The 26041-nt window shown below is 45.8% G+C and overlaps 1 long non-coding RNA gene across 1 annotated transcript; it reads right to left on the bottom strand.

The window, feature by feature from the left end:
• Positions 1 to 15084: 15084 nt before the first annotated feature.
• LOC141117265 (uncharacterized) lies at positions 15085 to 25829 on the bottom strand. The gene is made up of 4 exons (XR_012237133.1): positions 25671 to 25829; positions 15787 to 15911; positions 15621 to 15689; positions 15085 to 15186 (listed from the first exon to the last, which is right to left on the bottom strand). It is a non-coding gene; the product is annotated as an uncharacterized lncRNA (long non-coding RNA).
• Positions 25830 to 26041: the final 212 nt, after the last annotated feature.

Below are 26041 nucleotides of genomic sequence, written 5' to 3'. Positions count from 1 at the left end.
CCGTTCCTGCTATTTACATTTAGTGCAGTGCGTCCTGCTCACAGTGTTCAGCTAGATCCGTTCCTGCTATTTACATTTAGTGCAGTGCGTCCTGCTCACAGTGTTCAGCTAGATCCGTTCCTGCTATTTACATTAAGTGCAGTGCGTCCTGCACACAGTGTTCAGCTAGAGCCGTTCCTGCTATTTACATTTAGTGCAGTGCGTCCTGCTCACAGTGTTCAGCTAGATCCGTTCCTGTTATCTTCTAGACTATTTACATTTAGTGCAGTGCGTCCTGCTCACAGTGTTCAGCTAGATCCGTTCCTGCTATTTACATTTAGTGCAGTGCGTCCTGCTCACAGTGTTCAGCTAGATCCGTTCCTGTTATCTTCTAGACTATTTACATTTAGTGCAGTGCGTCCTGCTCACAGTGTTCAGCTAGATCCGTTCCTGTTATCTTCTAGACTATTTACATTTAGTGCAGTGCGTCCTGCTCACAGTGTTCAGCTAGATCCGTTCCTGTTATCTTCTAGACTATTTACATTTAGTGCAGTGCGTCCTGCTCACAGTGTTCAGCTAGATCCGTTCCTGCTATTTACATTTAGTGCAGTGCGTCCTGCTCACAGTGTTCAGCTAGATCCGTTCCTGTTAAATTCCTACTGACCGGCAGGCTTGTCTGGTTACAGTATATAAAGCTACCTGAAGAAAATTACAGGTGTTCTATTTGATCCTATTAGTACCACGGTCAGGCAGCTAGACTATTTACATTTAGTACAGTGCGTCCTGCTCACAGTGTTCAGCTAGATCCGTTCCTGTTATCTTCCTACTGACAGGCAGGCTTGTCTGGTTACAGTATATAAAGCTACCTGAAGAAAATTACAGGTGTTCTATTTGATCCTATTAGTACCACGGTCAGGCAGCTAGACTATTTACATTTAGTACAGTGCGTCCTGCTCACAGTGTACAGCTAGATCCGTTCCTGTTATCTTCCTACTGACAGGCAGGCTTGTCTGGTTACAGTATATAAAGCTACCTGAAGAAAATTACAGGTGTTCTATTTGATCCTATTAGTACCACGGTCAGGCAGCTAGACTATTTACATTTAGTACAGTGCGTCCTGCTCACAGTGTTCAGCTAGATCCGTTCCTGTTATCTTCCTACTGACAGGCAGGCTTGTCTGGTTACAGTATATAAAGCTACTTGAAGAAAATTACAGGTGTTCTATCCCAGCTTAGTGCAGCTACAGGCCATTAGTATGTCTGGAAGGCCAAGAAGGAGAGGCAGACAGTCACAAGCCAATAAGAGAGGGCAAGCAGGCTCTGTGTCTAGTGCTGGTCGTGGAGACGGTGCATCCTCATCAGCACGTGGCCATGGGACACGCTTGGCCTTTTTTTCGGCAGCTGGCCATGTTGAGCCGCAACATGCGGAAGACTTGGTCGAGTGGATGACCAAGCCGTCCTCATCCTCCTCATCCTCTCTCACCCATGCCCAGGGTGCTTTGTCTGGCAAAGCAGCGGCCTCTTCCCTCAGCTCAATGTCATCAGTGACTCCTTCCCTAGCTCCACCATGTCCTCATGAGGATTCCCTCGAACTGTTTGACCACAGTGTTGGGTACATGCTCCAGGAGGATGCCCAGCGTTTGGAAGGCTCTGATGACGATACTGAGCTCGATGAAGGCAGTAACATGAGCGCGGACAGAGGGGGTGCCCAAGAAGGACAGCAATCTGGCAGTCATGCTCCCCCTGCTGCAGCATACTGCCAGGTTTGCTCCAGTGATGAGGAGGGAGGGGATGATGAGGTCACTGACTCAACGTGGGTGCCTGATAGGAGAGAGGAGGAGGAGGAGGAGGAGGAGGAGGAGGCGGCGGCACATCACCAACGAGGCAGGATGCCCTCCAGGGGCCAGCCTAAGGGCAGCACATTGACTGCATCACACCCCAAAGCTCCACATGTGCAGGGCGCTGCAGTCTCTGCGCGTTATTCAAAAAGTTCTTTGGTGTGGGCCTTTTTTGAGACGAGTGCATCAGATCGCACCGCTGCTATTTGCAACATATGTCTCAAGCGTATCTCGCGTGGCCAAAATATCTCCCGCTTGGGTACCACATGCTTGACCAGACATATGTTGACCTGCCATGCAGTTCGTTGGCAAGCGTATCTAAAAGACCCACACCAAAGAACAAAGAGGATCTCTCCTTGCTCCTCATCAGCTGAGATTTCCAACCCCACTAGACCTTCAGTCCTCTCTGAGACCTGCAGTGAGAGGAATGAAGGTGTAGAATTAGGTGTGTCACAGCCAAGTACTTGTGGGCAATCTGCTTTTGGTACACCGACGTCAGATTGTACCAGGCAAATTTCCCTGCCCCAGCTGCTGCACCGCCGAAAGAAGTTTGCTCCCAGCCATCCACATGCCCAGCGGTTGAATGCTAGCTTGGCAAAATTGCTAGCACTTCAACTGCTGCCTTTTCAGTTGGTAGACTCTGCCCCCTTCCGTGAGTTTGTGGAATGTGCGGTTCCTCAGTGGCAGGTACCCAAACGCCACTTTTTCTCACGGAAGGCGATTCCGGCTCTCTACCGGCATGTGGAAGGCAATGTCCATGCCTCGCTGGACAGGGCGGTCAGCGGTAAGGTGCATATTACCGCTGACTCATGGTCCAGCAGGCATGGACAGGGACATTACCTAAGTTTCACGGCGCATTGGGTGACTCTGCTGGCAGCTGGGAAGGATGCAGGACAAGGTGCAGTAGTGTTGGAGGTTGTTCCGCCACCACGCCTCCAAAATGCTGATTGTGACACACCTCTCTCCTCCACCCCCTCCTCTTCTTCTTCCTCCATGGCCTCTTCCTCGGAACCAGCGGTGCTCCGTAGGCGTTCAAGGGGCTACGCAAGTACGCAGGCCAAAAGATGCCATGCGGTGCTTGAGCTGGTGTGCTTGGGGGACAGGAGCCACACTGGGGCAGAGGTTCTGTCAGCTCTGCAGGGGCAGGTTCAGAGGTGGTTGACGCCACGCCAACTTAAGGCAGGAATGGTGGTTTGCGACAATGGCACCAACCTCCTCTCTGCCCTCCGACAGGGACAAATGACCCATGTGCCCTGTTTGGCTCACGTCCTTAACTTGGTGGTGCAGCGGTTCTTGGGCAGGTACCCGGGCTTACAGGATGTCCTGAGGCAGGCCAGGAAAGTCTGTGTGCATTTCCGCCGGTCATATAATGCCAGTGCTCGGCTGACGGACCTCCAAAAGGAGTTTAACCTGCCCAAGAACCGCCTAATCTGTGACATGCCCACCAGGTGGAACTCAACGTTGGCCATGCTGCAGCGGCTGCACACGCAGCAGAGGGCCATCAATGAGTACCTGTGCGACTATGGCACCAGGACAGGGTCAGGGGAGCTTGGTTTTTTTTCCCCACGCCAGTGGGCCATGATCAGGGATGCATGCACTGTCCTGTCACCATTCGAGGAGGCCACGAGGATGGTGAGCAGTGACAGTGCATGCATCAGTGACACTGTCCCCCTTGTCCACCTGTTGGAGCACACGCTGCGTGGAATAATGGACAGGGCACTTGAGGCAGAACAGAGGCAGGAAGAGGAGGACTTCCTTAGCTCTCAAGGCCCCCTTTATCCAGACAGTGTTCCTGCGTGCCCGCCGATCACACAGGAAGAGGACGAGGAGGAAGAGGAGGAGGAGGAAGATTGTGTCAGTATGGAGGTGGAGCCTGGCACTCAGCATCAGCAGCAGTCTTTAAGGGATCAGTCCCAAGAAACACATGGACTTGTACGTGGCTGGGAGGAGGTGGCTGCGGACCATGTCGTTCTTAGTGACCCAGAGGACTCCGGACCGAATGCCTCAGCAAACCTACGCTGCATGGCCTCCCTGATCCTGCAAAGCCTGCGTAAGGATCCTCGTATTCGTGGTATCAAGGAGAAGGACCAATACTGGCTGGCAACCCTCCTTGATCCACGTTACAAGGGTAAGGTTGCGGACCTTATCTTGCCATTGCAGAGGGAGCAGAGGATGAAACATCTTCGGGAGGCCTTGCAGAAAGGTCTGTGCAACGCGTTCCCAGAGACTGGGAGGTTACAAACTCCTGTTTCTGGACAACGTGTTGCTGAGGCTTCGGTCAGTCAAAGAAGGAGCGGTGGAGAAGGTGGCCGTCTGACCGATGCGTTCAGACAATTTTTTGGTCCGCAGCCCCAAGGTATGATCGGTTCCAGCAACCATCGCCAGCGTCTGTTTTACATGGTGCAGGAATACCTAGGGGCAAGATCAGACTTGGACACCTTTCCCACCGAAAATCCTCTGGGTTACTGGGTCTTGAGGATGGATCACTGGCCAGAGCTTGCACAGTATGCAATTGAGCTACTGGCCTGTCCTGCATCCAGCGTTCTTTCGGAACGCACATTCAGTGCTGCTGGAGGCGTGGTAACCGATCACAGGGTGCGTCTGTCCACCGACTCGGTCGATCGGCTGACCTTCATAAAAATGAATGAGTCTTGGATCACCACCAGCTACCAAGCACCTGATGCTGATGTAACCGAATCATTTTTTTTGAAATCTCAGATCCCTTCAAAGACTGCCTATGCTGATGCTGAGTGACTATCCCTGAGTAATTATCCTCTTCCTCCTCAATCATCACGCTGATAGCTTGTAAGAACATTTTTGGTTCTGGGCGCCACCACCAGTGCCTAAGGCACAATTTTTCAGCCCCTGTTTAACAGGGGCGTGTAATTACAATTTTTGATGTAATACTTTGCAGCAGGGCTCGTTCCTGCATTCCAACTAGAGTGTCTGTGAGGGGTTGCAGTGTTGTGGCACCAGCACCAGTGCCTAGGGCCCAATTTTTCTGCCCCTGTCTAACAGGGGCGTGTAATTACAATTTTTGATGCAATACTTTGCAGCAGGGCTCGTTCCTGCGTTCCAACTAGAGTGTCTGTGAGGGGTTGCAGTGTTGTGGCACCAGCACCAGTGCCTAAGGCCCAATTTTTCTGCCCCTGTCTAACAGGGGCATGTAATTACAATTTTTGATGCAATACTTTGCAGCAGGGCTCGTTCCTGCGTTCCAACTAGAGTGTCTGTGAGGGGTTGCAGTGTTGTGGCACCAGCACCAGTGCCTAAGGCCCAATTTTTCTGCCCCTGTCTAACAGGGGCGTGTAATTACAATTTTTGAAGCAATAATTTGCAGCAGGGCTCGTTCCTGCGTTCCAACTAGAGTGTCTGTGAGGGGTTGCAGTGTTGTGGCACCAGCACCAGTGCCTAAGGCCTAATTTTTCAGCTCCTGTTCAACAGGGGCATGTAATTACAATTCTTGATCTAATATTTCACAGCAGGGCCCTGTGAGGGCTTACAGTGTTGTGGCCACAGCAACACCTAAGGCCCAAATTTCTGCTGAGTATATAGGGCAGGACCCTACTTTCAAACATCTAACTTACAAACGACTCCTACTTGCAAACGGAAGGAGACAACAGGAAGTGAGATGAAATCTACCCCTAGGAAGGGAAATTCTCTCCTGTAAGAGTTAATATGGGAAAACAATTTCTCCTTTCCACTGATGCTTTCCAATCCTTGTTCCACAAAAAAACCCAAATTTTCAAAAAACATTTTTCATTGGGACAAAAAAGTGAGGTGAAATCTTCTGAAGAGGAGGAAAGACAGCAAAACAAATGTCACAGGGGTGATAACCCTTCCCTATGTTTTCCAAAAAGCTTAGAAAAGATTTTTTGGCTGGAGCTAAACACGTTAAAAATGTTCAAAATTACAAACAGATTCTACTTAACAACAAACCTACAGTCCCTGTCTTGTTTGCACCGCCTGTATACTGCTGTTCAGAGTATATAGGGCCTGGTGGCCCCACACCTTTCCTTATTTTAATTTGGGTGCGGGGTTCCCCTTAATATCCATACAAGACCCAAAGGGCCTGGTAATGGACTGGGGGGTACCCATGCCGTTTGTCTCACTGATTTTCATCCATATTGCCATGACCCGACATGACATTAAACCCGCAAGCAGTTTTAAATGAGATTTTTTCCTTTAAAAATGACATTTGGTGCAGGGACTGTTCTAAACATGGGAAACACGCGTCACTTTACAGGCATACTATAGACACCCCCCAGGTACGATATTTAAAGGAATATTTCACTTTTTTTTTTTTTACTTTAAGCATCATTAAAATCACTGCTCCCGAAAAAACGGCCGTTTTTAAAAGTTTTTTTTGCATTGATACATGTCCCCTGGGGTAGGACCCGGGTCCCCAAACCCTTTTTAGGACAATACCATGCAAATTAGCCTTTAAAATGAGCACTTTTGATTTCGAACGTTCGAGTCCCATAGACGTCAATGGGGTTCTAACGTTCGTGCGAACTTTCGGTCCGTTCGCGGGTTCTGGTGCGAACCGAACCGGGGGGTGTTCGGCTCATCCCTAGTGTCAGGCAGGTGTGTTTAGTGGTCAGCATTGATGGGCACTGGTAAGTCACACAACCCCACTGCCCAGCCCAAAAAAAAAAAAGGCGCGCCACATACAACACCCCCCAAGCCCCTGGTCTTTTTGCCACCTAGCCACGCCCCTGGAATCTGCCCTGGGATCTGAGATAGGCTGGGACCGCATTCATCTATACATTCACAAAGGGTCCCTGAATGTCTCTGTTCAAGAGAATGGATATAAACTAAAAACTCGCTGGTACAGAACACCAGACCTGATATATGAATTCTCCCCCCTCTGTCTCTGATCGCTGTTGGCAGTGTGGTTCGGAGTGGGACACATTCCACCATATGTGGTGGGACTGCCTGGTGCTCCATTCTGGCGCAAAGTACAGAAACTAACCTGTGAGAAAGCTCACCTTGCTGGTCGCGGTGCTGGCCGCCCTGGGGCGCGCTTTGGCGCGCGCGTTCCTGTGCGTGCTGCTGTGCGCACTCCTGCAGGCGCTGGTCTGTGTACTGGCGTGAGGGCGTGGGCGTGTAGGTGTGCGCGCACGCCTGTGAGCGTCGGTTGGCGCCAACCAGCCTATTTAGGTTTGCCATGCACTCTGCTCGGTGCTGCCTGATCAACAGCTCCCTGTGCCATTGTTCCCATTGCCTGTCTTGCGTTCCTGTGTACCTGATCTCCCTACGACCCGGATTGCCTTTGGATTCTCCTGCTTGCTGTCTGTACCTGACCTCGGCCTGTTTGACTCCGCTTCTGCCTGCTCCTACTGTACCTTTGCTGCCAGCCTGTTACCGAACCCTGCTTGTGCCCTGACCTGCCTGTCTTGCTCCTGCTCAGCACCTGTTGGCCTGTGTTCCTGACTACTGACCTGCTGCTTGAAGATCATCTCTCATCTAGTACCTGCATCCTGTCAGCAGGCTCTCATACCACTCCGCACTCCTGTGCCTCCTGTCTGCTCTACCAGGGGCCGTGAGTCGGATATGTAAGGGAGTCTACCCTCTGCCCAAGCGGACTCATCAGTCTGGTAAGTGGAAGTCTGACAGTATCAGGCAGCCATGACCAAGTCCGGGCAGGGGGCTTCCCCCATGAATGAACTGTGTAGACACATGGCGGGACTCACCCAAGCCGTAAAGAGCCTTCAGGAAGGCTACTCAAGACTGGATGAACAAGTTCAGGCTAGACATGCACATTCGTTTTTGTCCGAATGCCTTTTCGTACGAATTTCAGGTATTTTCGTTAACAATAACGAAAGCGCAGATTCCGAAAAATGAAAGATCTGACATAAATAAATGCTTTATTTTTGTTTTCGTTGCGACAACAGTTCGATATAGATAGGAGATTCGACATGACGCTAACAATAACAATTTGTGTCTATCGAACCTGTGGTCGAATGTGCCTAACCTTAACTCTATAATCTATCCACCATAGTAGTCCAAGATTATTCGAAAAGATTCGACACAGAGATAAAAGATTCGACATAGAGAGAAAAGATTTGACGTAGAGAGAAAAATTAAGTGAAATAAAAATAATGATGATGATGGTTATTGGCCAATTGTAACCAAAGAGGAGGGGCATTAAAATAGCTAGAACTGCATGTACAGCCAACTTAGTTTCACTTACGATTTGCTAGCAGAGAGAGACAGACACGCTGATTCATTTTAGAACAGTCAATCTTAGCTGGTCCGTTTGAATTCATTGTCACTTTGTCAGAGAACCTGAACTATTTCATTTGAGCATAATCTAAGCACAGCAGCAGAACAGTAGTGAAGCAAGCTACATCTGTGTTGTGAACTTGATAGATAGACTAGTGATACTAGTGTTGCTGCTAGTGTTGTGATAGCCTCAGAGACTGCCCGTGTTGTGGTGGGGGGTGATTTATAGATTGAGATTCTATAAACCATATCTCCACTCCAGTCCATTTTCTGACTTGCAGTTGCTGTAAAGTTCAGAAATGTACCGTTCTAATGTAAAAGTGAAGGCTGGTAGAGGTAGTGGTCGTGGTCGCAGTCTCGGTGGACGCCTTGCTAAAAAAAAGTGGCAAGGTCTCTGCTACTAGTGCCTCTGACACTTCTGCCGCCACCAACATGCCGTCCACAGCAGTGGGTGTCACCGCCAGTGCCACCAGCAAAGCTAGTTCCACCACCCCCAGTTCTTCTAATATTACTTTTCCTGCCAGACCACCAACATCTGCTGCCACTTCTACTGCCAGTGCAGTGCCTCCTTCCACATCTACAGGTGTCATGGCTGCATATTTTTATGGAATAGGCAAGAAACCTAGTAAAGTGGAGTTGCCTTTACAGTCACCACCACCAATCACACTACCAGTGCCACTGCCCAACTCCGCAAAGGAGCAATTGAGGGAGACAGCAGCAGAGACAGAGTGTGAGACTTTTTCTTCATTGGCCCAAGAAGATGATTTAGAATGTGATGCTCTTCTTTCCCCAAACACTGCGGATGTTTTATACAATCTTAGCCCACAGGACTTACAGCTTGACCTGGAGAAAGTGCAAGAGGGATATTCTGTGAGGAGTAGGACAGGTAGCAGTCCACTTTTTTCATCTGCTGCTCACTCCTCTTCTCCCTCTGTTATTATGGAAGAATCCTGTGATGATGATATCACTGACCTCCCAGTCCCCAGCACCCCTGCCATTAGCAGCACTAGTTCTAGTTCACCAAGTGTAACTGTAGTGGCAACAGCTTCCACCACTGGTGTGCTACCTGCTGCAGCTATATCAGCCCTAAATAGATATCAACAGGGTCAAGGGGCTGCATCCCGCCGCAGCAAAGTTTGGAAATACTTTCAAACATTGGAAGGCGGGTTCTTTGCCAAGTGTAATTGTGTGGGAAGCAAGTAAGTAGGGGTAAAAAGTTAGGTCATTTAACCAATGCTGGTATGAACCTACACCTTAAAAATTACCACCACTCTACTTTACTGCAGAGGCAGAAAAAGAAGATGGTAGTGCAGGAAGCAGCATAACAGACTCTGACTGTACTGGTGGTACCTCCTCAAGCACACCACTTACTCAGAGCACAGGAGGCAATAGAGAGGGTTCAATTAATACAACCCGTCCACGTGCAGTAGTTCCACTGCAGACCCAATCAGGCTCCTCATCCTCCCAAGGACATCATCAGCCTACCCTCGATAGTTTTGTTGGCTTAAGTTCCAAGGGCATGTCAAAACAGCAGGCCAACAAGATCACCTGCCTCATTGCTGTTGGAGGAGCCTCTTTTCGCATGATTGAAGGGGAGCCGTTTAAACAGCTCATGCATGCCCTTGCTCCACGATACGTTGTTCCTGCATGAACAACTTTCAGCAGAAAGATTATTCCAGCACTATACCACTTGTGCGTTGGATTATTGAAGGAAAAAATGGCCAAAGCCGAGGGTCAGACAATTCATTTGACAACTGATTTGTGGACAGCTCCCAGCGGTCAACACGCTTTCCTGTCTTTGACTGCACACTGGTGGCAGGCCACTGTGCCTGTTGAAGGTGGCACTGGTGTAAGAGTTTAAACTCCATCAGGAAGCAGGTCTACAGCGCAAGACCAGCAGGGTTATCAAGCTTTCCTGCTCCACACAGAAGACCATGATGACCAACACAGCTCTGCCAACATATTGTGGGCAATTAGATCAATGTTGGCCAATTGGTTTGGAGAGCGGGCAGTCACCAATGTCTCTGTTGGGTTCATTGTGACAGACGGAGGTTCAAACATGGTTAAAGCTCTCCAAGATGGATCTTTTGTTGGTGTGCGCTGTTCTGCACACATACTGCATTTAGTGGTCAAGGGTGCAATCCCAGTGGAGAAAAACAACAAGATTGCTCAAACCTTGGACCTTTGCAGAAAGATTGCAGGGCATTTCCACCGCAGTGTAGGGGCTAGTAAACTGTTGAGGGAGGAGCAAGAACAATCAGGGCTCCCCATACATCACCTGAAACAAGATGTCAGCACAAGGTGGAACTATACCCTGGAAATGCTGGAACGCATTTTGGAGCAAAAGACAGCCATCCACAATCTATCATCCCGCCACAGCATCGGGATTGACTCCACACTGGGACGTGATGACTGGTGTATAATTGGGCAGCTCGTTTATGTCTTAAAACCCTTTCGGCATGTGACGGAAAACATGAGTCAGAGCAATGCCAGCCTAGGACAGGTCATACCCTTGTTTACCTATCTCAGATAAGATGGGATCGTTCCTAGAAAACAGTGAGCCTGTTTGTGGCAGCCCACTTCCTGCCGATGTAGCGTCTTTCATCAGAAAGCTACAAGCTAACTTAAAAGATTGGCTAAATGACCGTGTCCGCAAAAGCCCTGAACTCATGCTGGCTTCCCTGTGTGATCCCAGGATCAAAGGTAAACTGGCACTCAGAGACAACAGCCTCTCCTACTGGAAACAAAAATTGATTGAAATGGTCCGGAATTTGCAGCAACAGAGATGTACGACGGATGAGGCCAGTTTGGAAGATTCACCTACCATGTCTGCTATTCCAAGGCCTGGCACCATCACTCAAAAACAACAGAGTGGAGCATGTGCATGTTGGGTAGAGGCACTTCACAATCTGGTGGATGCAGGTCAAGCAGCAGGTAATCAAGAGGAGAGCAGTGCCTCTGAAATGGTCAGGGCCTACCTATATGAAGCACCTTTGCTTCCTACAGAGGACCCTTTGACCTATTGGGATGGTAAGAAAAGTTTGTGGCCTGGTCTTTGCATGGTTGCCCAGCAACTACTATCCTGTCCTCCAACCACTGTGCAAAGTGAGAGAGTTTTCTCTATTACTGGGAATATCCTTAATCCACACCGTTCACAACTAACACCCCATTTGATGGAACAAATAACTTTCCTCAAATTTAACCTCCCCAAGCTGGGTTACCCTACCCTTAACTTGTGAGACCTGAATCATTGTTACCATGTGAAGATAGATGGGACTAAAGTGACTTGAGTGTGCGTGATTGCATGAATGAATGTTGTGTGAATGGACAGTGAAGATAGATGGGACTCAGAGGAACCATCCAAATGTTGAGGAAAATCATTTTTTTTATTTTCTTACCACTTGACACAATAGCAGTTGTCTACTTGACTTTGGTGTGACCCCAAGATTTAAATAGAATTATATTGTTTTAAGCAATCCAAATTTTTCCCTTTATTCCTTCCATCACCCTTTTTTGTAATGAATGTTGTGTAGAGTGACTAGAGTGTGCGTGATTGCATGAATGAATGTTGTGTGAATGGACAGTAGCAAAGGTTGAAGCCTTGACGTGGCGCTACTGCTCACGTGTTGCTGTCTTTGTAAATACAAATAGCAACATGTGCTAATTTAACCATTTTTGTTTGATGGTCTGGAAATAAGAGACAATGATTAAAGATGACCTCAACAGCATGACAGTTCCTCTTGATGGAGAGACTGTCAACTCAAGGATCAGAATATGCTACCAACACAACATAGCACAAAGAAGCATACAGTTGGAAACGTGATTCTATGCAAGATAGATTAGTTGGTCACTGCTGAGCTGCATCCAGATGCCCAGGACCCCTCCCATTTACCATCTCTGACCCTGGGGACACCAGGGCCCTCTCTGATCCTCTGCCTGTTTCATGACCATCTGCAATTGTCCAAAGTCACCAGTGTGAGTGAGTAATCTACCCTGCTGCCATGTTACTCAAGCCCTGGAAATGATGACTGCCTGTCAGGTCACCTTGAGGCTAGGTGACAGATGCACTCTGTAGGAATCGGAAGTGCACTGCTAGGTAGTGGACCCTAGGACTGACTGCTGTAGATTGAACCCTGGGAGGTTCAGGAAGCAGGTCTACTGGATCACTAACACAGATCCCACTGGGAGCTAGAGCATAGATTCCCCAGGGCGCGGAGTCTAAGAGCCAGCAGGTGTTCACCAGAGCCTCTAGTGGTGAGGATGGACTGCGCTGCAGTCTGGCTCCAGGTCGCGGCCCCCAGGGTCTCACAGCTCATGCTCACGGTAGACTACAGGAGAAGAGGAAAGAGGCAGCAGGCTGGAACAACAAGCAAGTAAGGGACAAGCCAAGGTCGGGGCCACAAGCAGACAAGGACAACAGAGTACACGCCAAGGTTCAGGGACACAGGCAAACAGGGATGGTCAGGGACACACCAAAGGTCAGGGTCATGAGCAGACAGGAATAGTAGAGAAAAGGCCAAAGTCGATTAACTGGAATCAAACGTAGGAACCACAGCCAGTACACACGAAAGCTAACACACAATGGTTGATCAGAACTGCTGGCTTGCAGTGCACAGGTTAATATAGGGTTCCCTGATAGGGCCTGGGGTGGAGCCATGCTAGAGGAGAGCTTACAAAAGCAGTCAGGTGAGGGTCAGCTGGTCTCTAGAGATGAACATATGGAGACAGGTATGCTGACAGACAAACTCTATTGCATAACCATGACACTGCCCTTTGAACTGTTGCCCATTGTGATTGCGTTAGCCTGTGAACCTCTGTCCAGGTTAACTGTTGCCCTCATGATTGCAAGCCTGCAACCTATGTCCTGTGAACTGTTGAGGACTGTATAGAGTAACCCCTGCTGTAACTATCTGCTGTGTATTCTGGTGGAGGGAAAGCTGAACGGCGTGACTGGACACAATACATGGGATTACCCTTTGCACATTGAAATAGTGTAGAGAGAAATCGCATCAATTTTCTAAGTTCAGCCTGATGGTTAAATGTAGAAAAACTACACTTATAAGGCCTCTAGTAAGTTAGTAACAATATATGGACTAGTTCATTTAGATAAACATCTCACAAATCTAACAAGGAAAGCAAAACTCAAGAAAACAATTATTTCTGAACAAATTTTTATTATTTTTAACATAAACAAAACAAACAAAAAATTAAAATAAAAAAAAAATTAAAGTACATTCTCCCCCAACCTGGTGACCAGTCGCTGTAGGGACATATTAAGCCCAGCCAACTGGTCACCAAGGTACCCCGTAGCCTCCAGGTGTCTCCTGAGGACTACACTGGTACCTCTCCAGAGCCACATAGTGACGGAGCTGCCGGCGATTGTGGAGGGCCAAAGATCGACACAGCCTTCGGGTTACTGCAAATTGTCTCTCTTGGACCTCCACAATGTGCCGCAGATAATCCGTCACATGTGGCTCTGGAGGGTGGGGAATGTGTGCCTGTTCTGGAGCGGGTGAAGGATGCACTGGGGAGGAGGCAGCAACAACAATGGGTGTGTCACTGTCCAGGTGGGGGGATGTTGAAGGGTGGAGGACTGTAGAAAACACTGGGGACTCGGAAGGACAGTCAGTCCAACCAGACGTGGGCAGGTCCAGGCCTTCGTCCACAGGGTGCAGTTGCAGGATGAAGACTTCACCTGTGAAGAAAATACATTAGATAGATAGATAATACAATACACATGGCTTCTTCACCCTAACATTATATAAAGGCAAAGATCTCCCAGCCCCTGTAGACAATCGTGTAACATCTTGAGATGTTTTCACTTCCATACCAGTTTTCCATTTTTGATATTTAGTGAGATGCACCTAATCAATTTGTGTGTAGGAGATAGTGGTGTCTGTGTCAATTCGCTGTGTCATACCAAGTTTGCAGAGCTGTGCAGGAAGGTGTAGTACTACTTTACTATACTCTGACCGGGGCAGAGCTGAGTGTCCTCCCCGGCCAGAGTACAAAGGGATTCCCCTCTACACATCGAGCAGTGTAAAGGGGAATCTCCCAAAGATTTTATCCGCTTGGTCGCACGGGCGGGTGGAGAAAATCTTAAGGTCCAATGGACGCCTAAGTGCTACTGCTAACTAATCTACCTCATCCAGACTGACTGACTTTGGCAAATATGGAAGATCAGTTGCACTTGCAGAAAAACATATCAGCTATACCAGCTTTTAACATTACACTCACCAAAGAGAAGCCATTCAAGCCATTGCATTTGGGATGACCTAATAAAAAGTTGTTTAATAAAATATAGCAGGCTACTTTTTAAAGTTGATAATTTTTTAAGGCCACTGATTGTTGAATAAGCCCCACTTCTGTTCTAGGCTAGGTAGGTTACTCACTTCTGGTCTAGGCTAGGAGGTATAACATCATGAGAAAAGTGTTAATGCATGCAATAGGGGCATGCCAGAGATTAAACATGTCCAGGGACTGCCAGCCAATAGCTGGAGATTCTTTTCTGACACAACCCCTCCAGCCTGCTGTGTTATTCACAATGATTAACAGTGATTGGCTCAGACTGGGAATCTGAACTGCAGCAAGAAGGTGGCGTGATCAGGGACATTGAGGAAATAACCAGCACAGGTCACGCTAACAGGAAGACTGGAATCAGCTGCAGAGGGGAACTAATATAATTAAGAATTCCAGCTAAACTGAAGCCTTGCAGAATAAATCACAACCATTTCTAGACAAGGTATGCCATTTGCATTTCATATTTAAAATACTATATTTGCCTGGAAAATACAAAAAAAGTTATGCTTACTCCCTGGATCTGCCGCGTCTGGCTTTTCTGCTGCATCCCCAGCAGCCTACAGGGCAGGTCTCCTCCACCTCCTGCTCAGCCTCAGTAGCTGTTGATTAATGATAGAAAAGAACATTACAATCTGCAGTGTACAACAATCTCACACATTAGTACAAGAACATTTTAACATGTATGATCACTCAGCAGATACCAGCAAGATTATACTAACTTAATGTGGGCGTTGCTGCCTCAGCCTCCTCCTCCTGAGCCTCCTCCTCCTCAGCCTCCTCATCCTGAGTCTCCTCCTCCTCAGCCTCCTCCTCCTGAGTCTCCCCCTCTGACTGGATGACACCTATTTATAAAGGAGAAATGATGAACGTTAATAAACGTAAATAACTATACTGTAGTGTAAATAGATAAAATTAATTATCCATTAGCATGGCAATACAGGGCAGGTCACTAACGTTTATTTACAAGGCAGGGACATGCATTCACCATTTAGAAAAAATCATTAAAAAAACCCAAATACGAGGCACTTACCTGTCCTGGTTCCAGCAGCGTCGGTGAGTGCTAGGTGCACCGCCACTGATAAGGCTCCTCAGTTCAGAGCGACAACGTTCTGTCAGATTACGTAAGTTACGCAATCGCTTGCGTTACCTGACAGAGCATCGCAGAGGTTCTACCTGTCACTGCTTGAGCGAGAAGCAATGACACTGGAATCAACAATGGAAGGCTGGACAAATGGAAAAGGAACCACTGTATTAGTGTCACTACTACAGTACTTACTGCACGTTGATGATGTGGAGGACTGCTCCTCCGCCCTCTGCCTTCGGCAGCGCTGGGCCTGGAGACGATCTTTAAATAAAATCAAACACATCATGGTAAATGACTATGTCGCGTCGCATGCTTGACAAAAAAAATGTCCTGCACACAATGCAATGCTGACACCAACCTTGATGAGCCAGCAGCTTTTTATTCTCATCCTCCCCTACAGCTGCTAAGAGCTCCTTCTCATGGGGGAGGAGAGGCACCTGCTTTCCTCTGTGCCCCGACTGCCTGCGCTTAAGCGCTATGGAACTGCAAAACAAAAAGAGAAGAGAAACGGGTTCCACAATAAACTACAATTGTAATCTGAAAATGACATCAACACATGAAACACATGTAGAATGAACCCGTAGAATGAAACAATGCAAATGGAATTTTTAATTAGGCACATTTTTTCATGTAGCACAAGGTTTGCACATTTATTTATTAACCAAATTTATTGTAAGAAAAACGTATGCTTTTTTGGTGCACAATAAATAATAAAAGACAGGATTGGGATTGTGCCGAGTAAATGTCCATTGTGTCCACTCCAGTTCACCTTTCTATTACGCGCTTGTGTGGGTGAACTGTGTATAGTGTAAAATTTCCTTTCTTGTTTCTTTTGCAAAACATTAACCCACTTGCGGATGTGGACCCCCCCCATAGTAACTAAACATATGGCGGGTCCGCAAGCTGGTTAAGTCCAGCCACCGTAACACTTTTTTATATATCATTAAACATCGCAGGAGCATGCAGTTTAAAGCTGCAACGCGCTAAATAGCAGAATATGGCCTGGTCAGAAAGGGGGCGTAACCTACAGGTGGTCAGGTCAAGTGGAACTTAAAAGCACTTACTGCTCAGTTTAGTGATAACTAACTAAGAACAAATAATGGGCATGGAAATATTCCTCTTAAAATGATCGTGGCGATAATATATAACATGCGCAACTGCAAACTATGCTTTCATGTGTAGGCTAGGCACACCTATGCGCAAATTTGGTTTTTCACAGAAAGGAGGATAAATTTAAAATTATTTATTCCTTTTTAAAAAAAAAATTCACTTAACTTTACTGACATCACATGTGATAGCAATAATATATGTTTATGTAAGAAAATAAGTGGCGCTATTCTACCCTCCTGTACCACACTGCAGAGAGTAAAATAACTACTAAAGTAGCATTCAGTATGTCTAAAGTCCTTCTACTCCAGATAGCAGATGTAAAGCAATGGATATCTGGGAAACAACTCCAGTTGCTATCTGAATGGTAGTAACACAATACACTAATTGATAAAAATACACCGTGCAATAATAACAATACGTCCTAATGTAGGACCTTATACACCACCTGATATAGATGAATGATAAAGTGACTAGTGCACAATGAAATCCCTAGTGCAAAAACCAAAATCAAATAGATGGCATGTGTCACAAAAATAATGTTAAAACATCAGGGAATGGCTGTCAATACAGCCCACACTACTAACTGAGGTGCAATAATGAGTACATGAACAAATAAAAATTCCGTGTAGATATCATGAAGAAAGTGAACTCAACACCTCAGACACAGCAATAAACATAAAAATGTGCAAAGAAGTGTCATGAGTGATAAACTGCAACTGGAGATACGGAAAAAACTTTCCGCAGCAACACATAAATAATATTATATAAGTGACAAAAGTGCAACAATATGGTAATAATAATAAATAGTAATATATATAACAATATTAGTCCAAAAAAGTGACAATAGTGCAATAAAATCCACACCGATGCTATTGTCATGCAAACTGTGACTTCTGGTGTTCACACAAAAGGAAAGTCAGTATATCAAGTGCAGATAGCAGTGATTTGTGCTGTTCTAAATTTCTTCTGGTGCACACACCAATTGTTCCCCCCAGCCTCTCACCTCTAGTAGCGGCCACCAAATGGGCCGAGTAAGGCAGATGGATAATGCTCTGGTAGAGGGGTTCCTGCAGTGATAGCCCTTTCCTGGGGGATGTCCGTGGACCTGTCTTTCCATCTCACTTCTCGCCTCTCACAGCACTCCCACAGTGGTAGTTAAAACGAAAGGAAAAGCTCCCATAGTGTAGTAGTTAAAGATCACATTTATTGAAAAAAGGTACCCTCAAAGAGAAAGTCACGTGGTGTGACGCAACGCGTCAGGGTAGGAGGAGCCAGGTGCCGACACTTCACGGGGACGGCCGAACCCGGAAGCTACAACACTGTTTTTACTGCTCGTTTTTTACTTCTCTGTAAGTTACTACATTTTTTCAATAAATGTGATCTCCAAAGTGGTTTCCCTGGAGCGGGGGCCACACAGCTGCATCCAGCAAGGAAGCGTTTCCCTTACAAGGACCTGGGACCCAATGTGAGTCCACATAAGATTACGCTTCCTGCTGGTTGCAGCTTGTGTCCCCCTCCTGCGCCCATTTTTGGATGCTGCCTCCATAGAAGGCCCAGGAACGTCCTCCTCCATGTTTTCATGGGTTGCTGGTGCTGCCATATCTAAGCCAGACACAGCGTCAGATTTTGCGGCCGCACTTCCGATTGAGAAACGAATGTGAAAGTTTGGTTGGCTGACTGCCGGGGCAGAGTAGACCAATGAGCATGAATGATGAAGATTCGACACAGAAATGAAAACATGCAAACGTAAATCTTTGGCTTATGGTGTCTGTCGAAAGTTAGAAGATTCGACGGAGCAGCTAAACAAACTGTACGATGCTGCTATCGTACATTTCCGGTCAAACGCATCCCGGAAAATTAGACCGGAATGTACGATTGCGACGTCGTACAGTTTAGCTGCTCCGTCGAATCTACTTTGAACATTCGACAGACACCATAAGCCTTTAATGACAAATTCGACCTTAATTCATTTCGATTTTCAGGTGAATGCAAGTTTTTAACGAAAAACGAAATAAAGAAAAACGAATTTCGGGAGTAACTAAATAAATTTATTTTTCGGACGAAAACGAAATTCCGAAATGAAATATTTCAGTGTGCACATGTCTAATAGATAGATAGATAGATAGATAGATAGATAGTTATACACACTTTTTTTTCTTTGGTAAAAAAGCAGGAGTAGTATGGCGCTGCCCTTATGGAGACAAAAAAATGTTTTCCTTCTTTGTAGTGAATGTATTGCCTAGTGTCCTTATAGAATTGCTTCTAAAACCTGTATATGTTCAAAAGTTGAATAAAACTGACTGGTGGTGAATTTTTCTATTAAAAATGAAAATACAACAACTGGTGCTCCAATTGTTCAACAAAAGTAGTTGTGGATATGGATACAATATCATCTAGGTGGAAAGTGTTAAAAACAATACAATACCACCTAAGTGGAAAGTATTAGAAAATGGTAAAAAAGCAGGAGTAATATGGCGCTGCCCTTATGGAGACAAAAGGATATTTTCTTCTTTGTAGTCAACGTATTGCCTAGTGTCCTTATAGAATTGCTTCTAAAACCTGTATGTGTTCAAAAATTGAACAAAACTGTGACTGGTGGCGAATATTTCTATTAGAAGTGAAAATACAACAACTGGTGCTCCAATTAATCAACAAAGGTGCATTGTGCCCTTTAAATTAAGTAATAAAGTAGTTATGGGTATAGATGGATATAGATACAATATCATCTAGGTGAAAAGTGTTGGAAAAAAAAAAAAAAAAAAGAAAAACAGGAATAGTATGGCGCTGCCCTTATGGAGACAAAAAAAAAAAAAAATTATTTCTTTAAATTGACTTTATAATTCCTAAAGTGTGTGTGCCAAAAATGAATAAATATGTGACTGGTGCCAAGTCCTTACTGTTAAAGGTACAATTGCAACATAGGGTGCTTCAATTATTCCACAAAAGTGCATAGTGCAGCATCACTAAAGTGACCAGTGTTAAATCATACAAATCCATACAACATTGTGCAAAATATCCATCATAAATAGTGACTCTTGTGCTGTGACCAGTATTTAGTTGGATAGGAAAAGTTCAGTTTATGAAAAAACAAGTTCTTTTTGGAGTATTTTGTAGTGTTCAATCTTTGAGGGTCAAATATCTGTAGGAAAGCTTCTTATCCAGGTGCTGGTTTCTTTAATTAGTGCCTTGTCTGCATGCTCTGACAATGCTTGCACTCACCGGATTCTCCTTTCCCCTGCAGGGGTATGCGCAGTCACAGTGTCTGCCACTGTGCAGCAATCAAGGATATCCCCTAAACTTTACTTGTGTATTGTGGTGTAGTAATTACATGTAAAGGAAAGAAGGTATGCCCATCGCGTAAAACCATAGGAGAACTTTTATTAAAACTTAATAGACAAATGTACTCACATTTCAAATGAACAAATCAAGCATGCCAAAAGTTAGCGAATTCCCTTTGTTAGAGGTGCTGCAAGACGTTCGTAATCCGCCCTACGCACGTTTCGTCGTCAGACTTCTACTGGGGCGTGGCCCATAGAAGCAATTCTATAAGGACACTAGGCAATACATTCACTACAAAGAAGGAAAACATTTTTTTGTCTCCATAAGGGCAGCGCCATACTACTCCTGCTTTTTTACCATTTTCTAATACTTTCCACTTAGGTGGTATTGTATGTGTAGAGGCAGCAGCCATATCCATAACTAAAACATTCAATTCATTGCGCAGATTTACCCCATACACCTACTTTTTTTCTTTACTTTCTGCTATAAAACATATCCAATAAAAAACATGACTTTATAAATTTAGGCCAATATGTATTCGGCTCAATATTTTTGGTAAAAAAATTCCCAAGTGTATATTATTTTATGCAAAAGTTATAGCATCTACAAACTATGGGATATATTTATGGAATTTTTTTATACTAGTAATGGCGGCGATCAGCAACTTATAGCAGGACTGCAATATTGCAGTGGACAATCAAACACTAAGTGATATTTTAACCCTTTGTGGGAACTAGTGACACTAATACAGTGATTAGTGCTAAAAATATGCACTGTCACTGTACTAATGACACTGGCTGGGAAGGGGTTAAACATCTAGGGTGATCAAAGGGTTAACTGTGTGCCTATCCAGTGCTTATGTGTACACAGTGTGCTGCTTTTACTAGGGGAAGAGATTGATTCTAGTCCCTGCGTTGCAGAGACACAGGAATGGTCCCTTCCCACTGTCAGAACTGAGATATTCCTTGTTTACATAGGCATATCTTAGTTCTCTATGTGTTACTAATGATCGGCGGGTGTCAGAGGACACAGAGTCCCCGGGTCCCGCAGCTCAGCTTCTGCTTTAGGAAAATGCAGATTTAAATATACATACGTGATTTTGCCCACAGCTGCTGCCCTGTAGCTGTAAAAGTCAGCAAGTGGTTATTGGGGTTTATGATGTTCTAAATCAAAGGGTTGTCTCCTGAGTAAGGTTACAGCAGAATGGTTAATGGCCATTCCTGGGTTGAAATAACAGTTCTTTTGACATTTCCATACTCTTGTGGAAAAGTTTACTCAAATTAAAATGGTATGGAATGCACTCCTGGGATTATAGCCAGGGATGGAAAGGGGATCATTGCTGCTATATGTCTCCTATTCCGAAAAAAGTAATTGCTGACGTTGATGCATTTTAAGCCATGAGGCTTCCTTGTATCTTCTCACACAGTTTTTGGGGTGCCCAGTTCACATTATCATCACAACAGGTAATCTTTATAGACACATCAGGGGCCTATTAGATCCCTAATTTCTCTCATATCACATTCCAAAGCAGATTGGGAGAGAGAGTTCTGATCAGCTTGTATAGCCCCAATCTGTGTTGCCATTCTGACAACTCTCAACCCATAAGTGCTCAGAGATGAGGACTTTTGGGTTCCAACCAACCCGCTCTCCACCCTCAATGCTTCCAGGAGTTCCAGGCTGCATGTGGAGCAAGGTGAGCCTGGGGTCTGGGATTCTGGGTTCCTGCCCAGGGGGTGGAGTCACTGATCACCTGCCCACACACATGTATAAATGGTCAGGTGACTGACCAACCACTCAGATCACTTCTACAGGAAGCTATACATGCTGCAGCACAAATAAAAACAAACTTGTGGCTGCAAACTTTTTTGAACCTATTCACTGCACCGCTATAGCTGTGATGGCAGTGAAAGGGTTAACCAAGCACAACTCAGAGTGATTACTGATCAAATCTTCCAGCCCCCCAAAGCAGTCTGAAACCCCCATAGAGATCTGATCAATCCCCCGAGGGGGTGCAGCTGTGAAGGTTAAATGTTCATAAACCTTCTCCCAGCACTGGGAACAAGCTGGATGGACATTTATATAAAGAGAGTGGGTGTGAAGGGGTTAAGAAAGGATTATTTCTCCGCTGATAACAGTGTGATAAGCTCCAAGAATTAGAAAACAGTCTATGATTGGATATTTATGGAGCCTAAAGGTGGATTTTGATGACATTATCAATTTTCTATATTATTTATGTGTTTTAGATAAAAACTGTCCCAGAATATTATTGTCCCAGTCAGTCCTGTTATATGCACTGTAATTTCTCTATACAGTTTGTTGTCAGAGATTCCATCAGATCCCTGAAACGAGGACCCTCCAGATTGTTCTCATTCAGGATCAGTGTGTTCAGTGTCCGGTTATTTCTTATTCCAGATACCAGGTGGGGCAGGGCCAGCCCAAGACATTGTGCTGCCTGGGCCCAAGAATGAAGTGCTCCCCCCCCAAAAAAAATCATACCAACCAAAGAAAAAACAATCAATATACGCTTATTGCAATTTTTTTTAACCAAAAATATGTAGCAGAATGTATATTGGCCTAAACTGATGAAGACATTTTTTATAGCCAATATCTATAGGAGGGGTTTCCTCTATCCCCGCTAAGTTTCCTTTTATACAGTTTGTCTTATCTATATATGTATTATATGTGAAGCTGCATATCAGAGACCAGTATTGTCGTATTGAAGCCTGTTAAGATTTCCATACATTAGAGGGTTCCACCATTATTGTTGAGTTATTGATCAGTAAGTTAGCGCTGCACTTTTTGTGGTGTGGGAACACATAACAGTGCTTAGTGGCAGGCCTTTTACTGACACTTTTTTTATTTTACCTCCAGTAGTTTATTGTAAATAGTAGTGTAGTGATTACTTATTTTACTAAAGATTGGCATGTGGAATTAATAAACATCAACAGATTTCAGTTTTGCCCCACCAGGCCGGCCCCCCATGGACAATGTGCCTGGCTGATGAGTTCACCACCCCATCCCTGCACAAAGTGCACTGATTGGCACTGACAGGCAGCAATGATTGGCACCGATAGGCAGCACAGATTGGCACTAATAGAAAGCACTGATAGGCAGCACTGATGGGCCCTGAGTGGCACTGATAGGTGGCACTGATTGACAGCACCAATGGCACTGATAGGCAGCACTGATTGGCAGCATTTAGTGGCCCTGATTGGCAGCACTAATGGGCACTAATTGGCAGCCCTGATGGGCAGTGATAGGCAGTACTGATGGTCAGCACTGATGGGCACTGATAGGTGGCACGCATGGTCATTGACTGGCAGCACTGATGGGCACCAATTGGAAGCACTGGCACTGATTGGCACTGGTAGGTGGCATTGGTTGGCACTGATATTAGGTGGCACTACCAGGTGGCACTGATTGGAAGCACTGACTGGCACTGACAGGTGGCACTGATTGGAAACATAGATTGGCACTGACACTAACATGTGGCACTGATTGGCACTGACAGGTGGCACTGATTAGCACTGGCAGATGGTACTGATTGGCACTGGCAGGTGGCACTGATTGGCACTGACAGAGTTTCACACTGAGCTGATATTGACGCTTAGTGAAACTGTGTGTGACACTATCATGTAATGTAACTGCATACAGAGATAGACCAGGTGTCAAAATTCAGCGGTGATGTTGGGGGTGGGCGGGACCCGGGGGCGGGACTCAGCAGCTATCAAACACCAGCCAATGATTGGGCTGCTTAAGAAAGGGGGCAAAGCCCCATACACGTAGCTGCCCACCCAGACCTTATCCCATTGGCAGGTGTTTGATAGCTGCTGGTTCCCGTCCACACCCGATATCAATGCTGAATTCTGACAGCTGATCTCTATCTGTATTCAGTTACATTACATGACAGTGTCACACACTCAGCGGCTCTGGCAAATGTCAATATCGGCTCAGTGTGAAACTCTTAAAATCCTGCCTGGGAGCATGGGCCCACTGGGTCCCATGGTAGGACCGGCCCTGAGGTGTGGGCAGGAACGGTCTGTCAGGTGATTATTATCCAATCTGTAGAAAAATGCTACCAAAAGAAAATGAATTTCTCCTCCAGGAATTAATGTAACTATTATCTACACCAGGGGTAGGCAACCTTTCAGAGGATGAGATCTACCTGCACAACATGTAAGAAATCAAAGATCCCCGGGGGGGCGACACTCTTTAAAAAGATAAATAAAACCTACAAAAAATATGCATAGTGTGTCACAGTAGTGTCTTCTGTCCCGCTTCAAATCACTCCACCCCAGTAATATACTATAACCCCCTCCCCACACACATGTTAGTGTCTTCTGACCCCACCAACAGTAGTGTCCTGTACCCCTTCAAAGCAGTGTCCTCTGCCCCCCCCTCCATCCACTGTAGTGCCCTCTGCCCCCATAACAGTGTCCTCTGCCATCCCCTTCTACTGTAGTACCCTTTACCCCCCCATAGCAGTGTTCTCTCCCCCTCTGTGGTGCCCCCCCTCCATAGCAGTGTCCTCTGCAAACCCCTCCCCCAGAGTAGTTTCCTCTGCCCCCCTTCTGTAGTGCCCTCTGCCACCTCATAGCAGTGTCCTCTGCACCTACCACGCCTCAGTAGTGTCCTCTTCCCTCCTGTAGTGCCCTCCCCCACAGCAGTGTCCTCTGCAACCCCCCTACAGTAGTGTCCACTCCTGTGCCCCCCCCGTATAGTGCCCTCTAGCACCCAATAGCAGTGTCCTCTGCACCAAATCCCCCAAGTAGTGTGCTCTGCCCCCTGTAGTGTCCCCCATAGCAATGTCCTCTGCAACCTTCTCCCCCTACAGTAGTGTCCTCTCCTCTGCCCCTCTGCATAACACTATCCTCTGCTTCTTCCCCCCAGTAGTTTCTTCTTCCCCTCTATAGTGGTTTGCCCTGTTGCTCCCAACACACAGCTGCATTTAGCTCTCTCCTACCTTACAGCACTTGTACATAACAGAGGATTGAGGGGCAGCACAGTGTTGGATGGAGGGCGGGACGGGGAGCTGTTTTAGTTAACTTAGGACTTAGGTCTACAAACTGCAATATATTTATTGAATATTTATTTTTTGCTAGTAATGGCGGCGATCAGTGACTTATTTGGGGACTGCAATATTGTGGCAGACAATCGGACACTGTGTGACACTTTTGACACTTTTGTAGGGACCAGTGACACTAATAAAGTGATTAATATGCACTGTCACTGTACTAATGACACTGGGTTGGAAGGGGTTAACATCAGGGACGATCAAAGGGTTAACTGTGTGCCTAGCCAATATTTTTTTATTTACAGTGTGGGAGTTGTTTTTACTAAGGAAAGACATGGATACTATTATCTGCATTGCAGAAACACAGGATCATTCTACCTCTGTACTGAATAATTGGAGGGTGTCCACAGATATTGAGTCCATGGTACCCACCCATCAGCTCCCGCTGTTTATAATCGCAGTGAGAGTGAGCTGCCAGCGGTGAGCATTTGTACCCACTACCTGGAAGTGCAGGATCATGTATATATTTGTGGTCCTGGGCACAGCCGCCACCCTGTACCAGTAAAACTTCTATAGGGCGATCAGCAAGTGATTAAGTGTTTATAAAATCTCGTCCAGCATTGTGCACCAGGAAGGACATTTATACAGTATATAGATGGTGGGGCTAAAAATCTTTAGGAAAATATTTAATTGCTGATAACAGAATGTGATAAGATCCAACAATTAAGAAAACAGCCTGGGATTGGCTATACTGTATTATCATACATTATATATGTGTTGTGGATAAAAAAAAAACTGTCCCAGAATATTATTGTCTCAGTCAGTCCTGTTATACTCACTGTAATATCTCTATCCGGCTTGTTGTCAGAGCTTCCAGCAGATCCCTGAAATGAGGACCCTCCAGATTGTTCTCAGTCAGGTTCAGTGTCCTCAGTGTCTGGTTATTTCTTATTGCAGATGCCAGGTGGGGGCAGGAACTATCTGTCAGGTGATTATTATCCAATCTGTAGAAGAAAAGAAGAATGTCATCAGAAGAAAATGAATTTCTCCCTCAGGAATGAATGTAACTATTCTCTACCTGAATGGAACTCATTTCTCTTTATTGGAGTCATTTATATCAGATCACTTTATAAAACTCCAGGAGATTAAAGAACAATGTTAATAGAGTATACACCTCAATATTGTCATCCTTATATACACAAACTTCTGA

This window comes from Aquarana catesbeiana, linkage group LG13, assembly GCF_042186555.1.
Source record: "Aquarana catesbeiana isolate 2022-GZ linkage group LG13, ASM4218655v1, whole genome shotgun sequence".
Lineage (NCBI taxonomy): Eukaryota > Metazoa > Chordata > Amphibia > Anura > Ranidae > Aquarana > Aquarana catesbeiana.
The sequence above is the reverse complement of the archived record's forward strand: the minus strand, read 5'-3'. Positions and strand labels throughout refer to the sequence as shown.